Source organism: Rhinolophus ferrumequinum, chromosome 4, assembly GCF_004115265.2.
Source record: "Rhinolophus ferrumequinum isolate MPI-CBG mRhiFer1 chromosome 4, mRhiFer1_v1.p, whole genome shotgun sequence".
Taxonomy (NCBI): domain Eukaryota; kingdom Metazoa; phylum Chordata; class Mammalia; order Chiroptera; family Rhinolophidae; genus Rhinolophus; species Rhinolophus ferrumequinum.
Genome location: NC_046287.1, coordinates 11,222,635 through 11,229,948, shown reverse-complemented (window position 1 = coordinate 11,229,948; position 7,314 = coordinate 11,222,635). Strand labels below are relative to the sequence as shown.

General features: G+C 35.4%; 1 non-coding gene across 1 annotated transcript; it reads left to right on the top strand.

Annotated features, from left to right (window-relative positions):
* The first annotated feature begins 268 nt into the window (after positions 1-268).
* On the top strand, positions 269-378 carry LOC117021852 (U6 spliceosomal RNA). Its single transcript, XR_004422938.1, has one exon. It is a non-coding gene; the product is annotated as a U6 spliceosomal RNA (small nuclear RNA).
* The last annotated feature ends 6,936 nt before the right edge of the window (positions 379-7,314 follow it).

The window sequence follows — 7,314 nt, the reverse complement described above, 5'->3', positions numbered from 1 at the left end:
TCAAACCCCATTGACTGAGAAGGTATAATTCTGCTAAATCGGTGCCTTGTATCACTTTCAGATTGCCGGCCGGTACCGCTCAATCCTAGAAATATAAAGATGGGTAAAGATTTTCAGCAATTCAGAATGCAGTGAGAAGCAGAGGACGAGGGACAGGGACTCAACAAGTACCCGCATCGTTCTTATTATTGATTATCAGTAGAATACCATCATTCCATTGATGGATTTCCCGAAGCTCTACATGGCAATGACTGAGAAAAAGCACATGTGCTTTTTCGGCAGCACATAGCGGTGTACTAAACCTGGAATGACACAGAGAAGTTTAGCTGGCTCCTGTGCAAGACTGACACATGAATTTATAAAGTGTTCCATAGTTTTTATTGTTTATTGGGTCCGGGGATTTTGTTAAGTTAATACAAATTTCTGAAAATAGTGTTGGTGGTGGCATAACATTGTGAAGGAAATTAATGCCATGGAATTTACACTCAAAACTTATTAAAAATAGCAAATTTTATGGTATATATGTATATATATGTATATATGTACATATGTATGTATATATGTATGTATGTATGCATTTTTGTATACGTGTATATATATATATATATATATATATATATATATATATATATATATATATATATTTCTTGCTTATATACACTTTGTTTTACAATTTAATCTGCTGGTATGTTTGAAATGTATTTATAAATCTTGCTGTTTTGCTAAGACAATCCCCTCACCAGTTTCTTTTTTTTTTACTCATTCTGCTAAAGAGCCAAAGTACCTTTTACTTCTAATTTCCAAGAATGAAATTTGACATGTTACCATTTTTTAATTTTTGCCTCCCAAATTATAATTCTAGAACTGTTCTCTCTAAACAACATAAACAAACGTATGTTTATGGAACACATGGGATTGTCTTTTCTGAACCGCTTACCAGAATATCATCACCATCATCCTCCTCAGCATCAGAGGTTACCAGATTTAGCATGATAATCACGAATGACCTCTTCCCGAAAAATGCAATCACTTCGGGCCCTCTTACCCAAATAAGGTTCATTTTGTATTTGCTGAATTAGCTAACCTATTATCAATTCTATGACAATATTATGATATATGATAGATGATAGTCATGGCAACAACACAGCATTTGGAACAAGAAAAGCTAGGTTTCTATTCATACTTTCCTGTTCTTTATTTAGAAGATTTTTCAAACTTAACTTTTTAAAATACAGTGTAGGTTTACTGATAATAGCATGTGCCTGACCTAACTACTTCAGTTAGCTTGAGAAATAACTGAAATAATCTTTGAAATCACTCTGTACACTAGGGGAAATCATTATTATAAATATTAGTTTTAGATTTGTGTAGTTACAGTAAATGGATAGAATTTGGAAAGATCAAACACTTCACTGAGAACACATGAAAAATTTGTTAAAATAAAATGGAATTCATGACAAGAAATGTCTACAGAGAAGTATTTTTTCTCTATACTACCAAAGTTTCATTGTCTCATGTCATTTTCATTTTCTACAGTTATCCCTCAAAGAAAAAAAGAGATTTCAATTCATCTGCTGATAACAGGGGCTGGTGGTGTCTAGTGAAATTCATTTCTGCTTTGATTTTTACATAGTTCCTTTTGACTCTGTGTGAGTTGTCGTGTTCTTGTCATGTCCACTTTTCCCTGCCATCTAGGTCACTCTGATCTGTACTTTGATTCCATATCCATGTCTTGGCTGCCTCTTGCACATGACATAATGATGTGAATGAAGAGAGAAGCATTTTTTCTGCTTTAAGATAAGGGCATTTAGGTTTTTGAAGCGGCATATACACATATAATGAACTGTAGAGTATAAAATTCATTTTCATTAAGTAGAAATTTTAAATGAGAGCCAAGAAAAATTTTGAAAAAAAAACATAAAGAACTTAAATCTGTATTTTTCTTGGTGTTCAGTTTCTATCAATACTTACAGAAAATATGGCAATAGATCTCAGACCTATTTATGCATTGTGAAATGGCCCCAAATTGATTACGTATATAAAAAAAATTAATATATGGATAACCTTGGATCTGTGTAATGTATGTATCAGTAATTCTTCTTAATATGGCTTTCAGGAAACCTAACAGATTTGCATGCTTTATTATCCTTAATGAACAAGGTAAGATAGAAGTGTTACTATTCAAGCTGACACATTCTCTTATGATGAATTTTTTCTTGAGCTTGATTATCTAAGGCAATTTGTAAATACAATGTATTGAGCACTTATTTTCTGCTGAGCATAAAACATTGTATTTGGATTTCTGGGAGGGTTTTAAAGATATTTCCATGACCAGGGAGATTTTATAATTTCACACATCCCCATCGACCCATAGAACTGTAAAGTATTCTAATTTGACAGTAATTGAGGTATAAAATGATATCCCATTGTTGCTTTAATGTGCATTTTTAAATGCCAGTGATTTTGAGCATTTCTTCAGATGCTTATTGACACTTTTGGTTCCCTATTTTGTATGTAAGAATGCATACATGTTGCTTACCCACTTTCTCTTATAATTTTGAAATCTTTGTTGTTAATTTCGAGACATTATTTGCATATTCTAGATAAGAATACATATTTTTGCTATTAGAAATCTTCAAATTTTCCCTTTATTTTTAAATATATATAAATTCCATGAAATCCCAATTCCAGGATTTTTTTTCTTTTTAAGAAACCTGAGAAATGCTCTAAAATATATAAAGAAGTATAAGCATGCGCAAAGAGCCCAATCGATTTTTTTTAAAAAGAAGGTAACAGTAAGATCTATTATAATATACTACAGTATATGTCATGTGCTTTTAAATTTAGTATGAATACGAACATGCAGATAAACCAATTGAAAGAATAGAGAACTATAAACAGATTGTTTATATATGGCCATTCCATAGACAATAAAGTGTTATCATAAATCATTGGGGAAACATGGAGAGTTTAAGAAGATTGCATCAGGAAACCTCATTCTCCTTTTAGAGAACAGGAAACTTAATCAAATCTGACATACAAGATTGGAACCTATATGGACTGAATATTTAATTTTGAAGGTTAAACTATAAAATTAATAAAGGAAAATTAAGAAAACAACTTTATTGCGTCTTAGAGGCAGAAAAAATACTCCTTGAATAAAACTTTTATAGAGCAAATGCCAAGGCAAAAAAATGATAAATTTACTTACATTAAAATTAGACATTTCTTTTTATAAAGGACATTTTGTCATTTATAATTTTATTCAATATTGATACAGAATGCAAAATATATATTTTTTAAAAAGTGGTACCACTGTACATGTGCAAGAATTTAATGCAAGGATGGACCCACTATTTTAAAGATTTTTCCCTTCCAACTTGATCTCTAGATTAATTTCAATCATTCACAATTCTGTGAGGAGGGGTCAAAAAGCCTTTTCTGATAAACTTATACCAAGAATATATAAATACTCTTTTATAAGAAAAGTAAAGAACAGGGACTTGTCCCTACAATTACTAAGATTTGTAATAAAGCCAAAAGCAAGAAAGTAAACATTAGGACACTGATAGTAAAACTGACTAATTTAATAGAGTGGCGGTCCTAGAAATTACCCAATCTATATATAGAAACTTGATTAATAAGAGAATTAGAGTGCCAGACCTAGAATGGGGGAAATTATTATAATTTCAAAAATATATACTATTTTTATAGTACTCATCAATTTATGGAACCACTTCATTTGGTAATCAGTAGATATAGCTAAGCAAGAATTCAAAACAAATGCAACCTATAGTGCCATTCCCAGTGCTAAGCACTAAGGAAGAACATTGAAAAAAATCTCAAACACTGTGCCCCTGGGTTAACATTCTAGTTGGTGAAATGATGATCAAACTAAATAAGTGTAACAGTTATCCAGTACTACATAATCAATTATGCCAAAAATAAGTAACTTAAACTATTTATTCTAATCTCAAAATTTCTGTGGGTTACAAATCCAAGTGCAGCTATTCCAGGGGCTTCTAGCTCAGGGTATCTCATGAGGCTGCCATCAATCTTTCATCCATAGCAGCAGTCAGAAGATCCACTAACAAGTTCCCTCACATGATAATTAGCTATTGGCTGGAGACATCATTACTTTCCATATGTACCTGACCTGTAGGGGTCACTCACAAAACCCCAATTTGCTTCCCCTCCAAGCAAGAGGTGGAAGCCACCTTCTTTTTGAAATTTAATCTCAGAAGTGGCATTCCATCACTTATGTCATAGTGGAGTTGTGAGAAGTGAGTCCTGCCCACATTTGAAGGAGAAAGATTACACAAGGGCATGAGTTGACGCTCACTGCAGGCCATTTTAGAAGATGTTACCTGCAGTAAGTAAATAAATAGTGATAATGGCTAAGAAGAGAGGTAATACAGAGAAACAGGGGAAACACTGAAATTTTATATAGGATGAGAAGGCTGCACTGACAATGACATTTGGGAAAAGTAAGGGTGTAGGGATGACCCCTGTGAATACGTGAGGCAAGACCATTCCAGACTGAGAATATGTCAAATAAAGAGAACCTAATAGGTAACAAATCAGTAACAAGAAAATAAAAATCAGAACTTACTGAGAAAGTTAAAATTATTCATTAGGCTAGGATAATAGACAAGGCCAGCTCAAAAGGAGCATGAAACAACATATCTCTGAGGATATGCTAGGGCTGTAAAGTGTTGTAATAACCACCTTCTTTAGTGACTACTGATTTCTTAATCATTGAAAATCTTTGTCCCCTGAAAATCATACCATCAGAAATGTTGTGGGTTGCAAGTATATCACTAAGAATGAAACATGTCACTCCTTCCCGGGTATCAAGTCATTTTGATACAGAGCAGCAGCATTGATTTTCAATCCAGGTGCAAAGATGCAGATAATGGTTTTCTGGACGAGCGACATTCCACATTTTAATTAACTGTGTAGTTTCCATGGAAACAGGATCCTGGGTCCACTTTCCAATCCAGACCTCATATTGACCCCTTTACACAAAGCCTAGCTTATGTTTAGCCTATCTAAACCCTGCTTCATTTAGATTTCATTTAAATGATACCTGTCCCAAGTCCTACAATGTCATTCTCTGTTCCTTCGTCTAGACTACACAAGATTACACAAGGGCATGAGTTGAGGCTCACTGCAGGCCATTTTAGAAGCTGCTACCTGCAGTAAGTAAATAAATAGTGATAATGGCTAAGAAGAGAAGTAATACATAGGTCTCCAGTGTGCAGTCTTTCCCATTGAGATAGATCCATAAACCTGACTTTGTGGGACTACAGGCTTGTCCCACTGGTCTTACATTGACTGTGCTGAAAAGTAGGGAGTGTCCAGATGAAGGGGAACAGTAGGAGAGTAGGACAGAGAAATACATCTTCTCTTCCTTAAGGTAATACAGGCCTACTCAAATGAGGGGTAATTTTATATTGCTGGCTTTCACAGCTAATGTCACTTAGTCTCATTGGAGATTGGACAAACTAACTGAAGAGCATGGTTGGAGACATTTTGGATGAATAACAGGACAGGAAGTGGATTTTCCGCCTTGGATACATAATGGGATTGAAATCAATTTTATGTTCTATTTGGGGAAGATTCTACACTGTTCCCTTTGGGAATCATGATAATTAATGAAGGAGCAGTAATTTATGATTTGAAAGCAGCTGATGGAGCTAAGAGTGAGATAACCAGGATAGACTTCTGCTATTTTCTTCCAAAGGGCATAACTAAAGACTGGATAACCAAAATTGATAACCAGCAAGTAAAAAAATCCAATGCTGAGTATGGATGAATACTTACTCTGAGTAAGATTTCTTTCTGGTAGCTTGTCTTTGCTCTGGTTTTCTGATTGGTGGAGGTAACCTATTATTGCTTCTGAGCATATGGACTATCCAACCTACCCCCTACTGGGACCAATCAACAAAGGAAAAGGGTGTCCACAGAGAAAATTAAAACTTTCCCTTTGGAGCTTTATTTCAAAGTTTAATTGTTTTTCAGGTAAGGTCAGCTAGAGCATGTCAGCAAGTCCCTTTTGAAGCATACTTTATCCATATCCTCTGTTGCGCGTGCCTGCAAGAACAGTTGCCACATTTCAATCTCTTCCTGAAAGCCAAGGGGACCTTAACCCCTCGGCAGGGCCCTACGTCCCTGCATAGTACTCACGACTTGAGTGGGGAACAAAGTCCTGACACACAGGTTCAGATAGAATGAGTAACGCAGCTTTATTTGGGATCCAGTGTCCCTCCAGAGGCCAATGCTCTGGTAAGCTCAAAAGGTTATGCAAAGTAGAGTAGAATAGAATTTAATAACAAACTAAGTCCCACAGTTAATTGAGGTAGAGAAGGTCCCTGGTCTGGGAGAGGCAATTGGGCCCACCACGGGTCTGAGGCGTGCTGGTCTTGCAAGGAAGAACTTCGAGAGTCTCGGAGTATCGCAGCTTGCCACTCACAGAGGACTCTGTCAGATAGTGCCTGGCTCAGAGCTTCTCAGAGGGTCTTAGCCGAGCGTCCAGTCAGACTACTCACAGCATTGCTCTGGAGTTCTGCTTTTATTCTATTTTCCTTGGACTTGTCTACTTCTTAGTTGATAACCAGAAGTTGTTTGCCAGGAGTTTTTTACCTCTTAGATGATAACCAGAAGTTGTTCGGTAAATGTGTGTATCACTCAATTTTATTATGCTCAGTTTTACACAAAACCATGTTTTTTTCTTCGCTTTTACCAGTTTCAAATGTGTGGCCATAGTCCTGTCCCTACTAGTAAACAACTGGCTTTGCAAATCTCAATCCAACATATATAATACATTTTATATGCTCTATACATCCTCCAACCTAAAATTTACCAATAATGCCATGTTTCACAATTATCATTCCAATTATTTGGCTCCTGTAGCTACCTCTAAATTATTTTGGATTTCTGTGGGAAACATATTATGGATTGACACTATGAAGCTGCAACAGTCTGCTCTAACTACCATCCAACTTTCAGTTCTCCATCTTATCCAGACATCAGGAAAATGTTGTCTATATTTGCTACTTCCACTTTCTCATTCCTCCAGCAACATATTCCAGTCTGGCCTTTATTACCAAACTCCGTGAACTTTTCTTAAAGTTGACAATTGCCTCCATGTTGCTAAACATCTAACCCAAAGTCTCAGCATTTGAAAAGTTTGACCATTTTTTCCTTTGTGATGTGCTTCCTTTTCTTAGCTTCTATATACCTCTTCAACATATCTGTTTAGTTTATGAATGGTTTCTCCTTTGCCCAACCTCTAAAATCTAAACTCCGAGA